Raw genomic sequence first — 3297 nt, forward strand, 5'->3', positions numbered from 1 at the left:
TTGACAGATGGAAGCTGGCAGCTGATTGGCTGTCTAGCCTAAAGTGCTTTACACACCTCCCTGATGGTACCACTGGCTAAGACTCCACCTCAGCTCATTGGGTAATGAAAAATTTAGAACAATGGATGGATGAAAGCAGGCAGGCCGGCCATTTTGGGACGCTCATTGGACTTGTTTAATGCAATGCACCTTTGTATTTTCACATGCATTTGCTTCATGCTATAACCACTGTGCATAAAAATTTGGAAACATGGCATACAGTGTATCATTTGGTGTCTAAGTCATGTTTCCCATGTTTTTCCTTCCCAGATACTAGCCCGTTTGAATGTTTGGGGCACTTTTTAGCTAAAATCATCCTACGGGGCCTAACTGCATATGCTAAAGCCTGCCTATTTTGAATGGTCTAGTGGCCCCTGCAACCTCCAAAAATATCAGGACTTACTTCCCCAATAACCTGCTAACTCACCCCTGAAATACATATTTATTCACCCTATTTTGTTCATTGGACTCATTTTTCATTTGAAATGCCTATTTTTGGGGGGCCAGAAATGTGCGTCTTTAAAAGGTGATTTCTACGATATCCCACTTTTGCGCGTCGGACCTCAAATTTTCCCGTAAACGCAGAAAAAACGCAATTTTCAGGAGAAACGAGACAGACATCCCCTCCCTCTGCCACCCACCCGCCCAACTGAAAGCCAGCAATTAGACATGCACAGATAGTTCTGAGGGTCTGTCTGTGATGTCATAAAGGGCCTGCTGATCAATGGGCAGCTTTCTGATTGGCTGCTGTATTTGATTGACAGATGGAAGCTGGCAGCTGATTGGCTGTCTAGCCTAAAGTGCTTTACACACCTCCCTGATGGTACCACTGGCTAAGACTCCACCTCAGCTCATTGGGTAATGAAAAATTTAGAACAATTGATGGATGAAAGCAGGCAGGCCGGCCATTTTGGGACGCTCATTGGACTTGTTTAATGCAATGCACCTTTGTATTTTCACATGCATTCGCTTCATGCTGTAACCACTGTGCATAAAAATTTGGAAACATGGCATACAGTGTATCATTTGGTGTCTAAGTCATGTTTCCCATGTTTTTCCTTCCCAGATACTAGCCCGTTTGAGTGTTTGGGGCACTTTTTAGCTAAAATCATCTTACGGGGCTTAACTGCATATGCTAAAGCCTGCCTATTTTGAATGGTCTAGTGGCCTCTACAACCTCCAAAAATATCAGGATTTACTTCCCCAATAACCTGCTAACTCACCCCTGAAATACATACTTATTCACCCTATTTTGTTAATTGGACTCATTTCTCATTTGAAATGCCCATTTTTGGGGGGCAAGAATTGTGCGTCTTTAAAAGGTGATTTCTACGATACCCCACTATTGCGCGTCGGACCTCAACTTTTCCCGTAAACGCAGAAAAACCGCAATTTTCAGGAGAAACGAGACAGACATCCCCTCCCTCTGCCACCCACCCGCCCAACTAAAAGCCAGCCATTAGACATGCACAGATAGTTCTGATGGTCTGTCTGTGATGTCATAAAGGGCCTGCTGATCAATTGGCAGCTTTCTGATTGGCTGCTGTATTTAATTGACAGATGGAAGCTGGCAGCTGATTGGCTGTCTAGCCTAAAGTGCTTTACACACCTCCCTGATGGTACCACTGGCTAAGACTCCACCTCAGCTCATTGGGTAATGAAAAATTTAGAACAATTAATGGATGAAAGCAGGCCGGCCATTTTGGGACGCTCATTGGACTTGTTTAATGCAATGCACCTTTGTATTTTCACATGCATTCGCTTCATGCTGTAACCACTGTGCATAAAAATTTGGAAACATGGCATACAGTGTATCATTTGGTGTCTAAGTCATGTTTCCCATGTTTTTCCTTCCCAGATACTAGCCCGTTTGAGTGTTTGGGGCACTTTTTAGCTAAAATCATCCTACAGGGCCTAACTGCATTTGCTAAAGCCTGCCTATTTTGAATGGTGTAGTGGCCCCTGCAACCTCCAAAAATATCAGGACTTTCTTCCCCAATAACCTGCTAACTCACCCCTGAAATACATACTTATTCACCCTATTTTGTTCATTGGACTCATTTCTCATTTGAAATGCCCATTTTTGGGGGGGCAGAAATGTGCGTCTTTAAAAGGTGATTTCTACGATACCCCACTTTTGCGCGTCGGACCTCAACTTTTCCCGTAAACGCAGAAAAACCACAATTTTCAGGAGAAACGAGACAGACATCCCCTCCCTCTGCCACCCACCCGCCCAACTGAAAGCCAGCCATTAGACATGCACAGATAGTTCTGAGGGTCTGTCTGTGATGTCATAAAGGGCCTGCTGATCAATGGGCAGCTTTCTGATTGGCTGCTGTATTTGATTGACAGATGGAAGCTGGCAGCTGATTGGCTCTATAGCCTAAAGTGCTTTACACACCTCCCTGATGGTACCACTGGCTAAGACTCCACCTCAGCTCATTGGGTAATGAAAAATTTAGAACAATTGATGGATGAAAGCAGGCAGGCCGGACATTTTGGGACGCTCATTGGACTTGTTTAATGCAATGCACCTTTGTATTTTCACATGCATTCGCTTCATGCTGTAACCACTGTGCATAAAAATTTGGAAACATGGCATACAGTGTATCATTTGGTGTCTAAGTCATGTTTCCCATGTTTTTCCTTCCCAGATGCTAGCCCGTTTGAGTGTTTGGGGCACTTTTTAGCTAAAATCATCCTACAGGGCCTAACTGCATTTGCTAAAGCCTGCCTATTTTGAATGGTGTAGTGGCCCCTGCAACCTCCAAAAATATCAGGACTTACTTCCCCAATAACCTGCTAACTCACCCCTGAAATACGTACTTATTCACCCTATTTTGTTCATTGGACTCATTTCTCATTTGAAATGCCCATTTTTGGGGGGCCAGAAATGTGCGTCTTTAAAAGGTGATTTCTACGAGACCCCACATTTGCGCGTCGGACCTCAACTTTTCCCGTAAACGCAGAAAAACCGCAATTTTCAGGAGAAACGAGACAGACATCCCCTCCCTCTGCCACCCACCCGCCCAACTGAAAGCCAGCCATTAGACATGCACAGATAGTTCCAAGGGTCTGTCTGTGATGTCATAAAGGGCCTGCTGATTAATGGGCAGCTTTCTGATTGGCTGCTGTATTTGATTGACAGATGGAAGCTGGCAGCTGATTGGCTGTCTAGCCTAAAGTGCTTTACACACCTCCCTGATGGTACCACTGGCTAAGACTCCACCTCAGCTCATTGGGTAATGAAAAATTTAG

The sequence above is a fragment of the Crinia signifera genome, chromosome 6 (genome assembly GCF_055691185.1).
Source record: "Crinia signifera chromosome 6, ASM5569118v1, whole genome shotgun sequence".
NCBI lineage: Eukaryota > Metazoa > Chordata > Amphibia > Anura > Myobatrachidae > Crinia > Crinia signifera.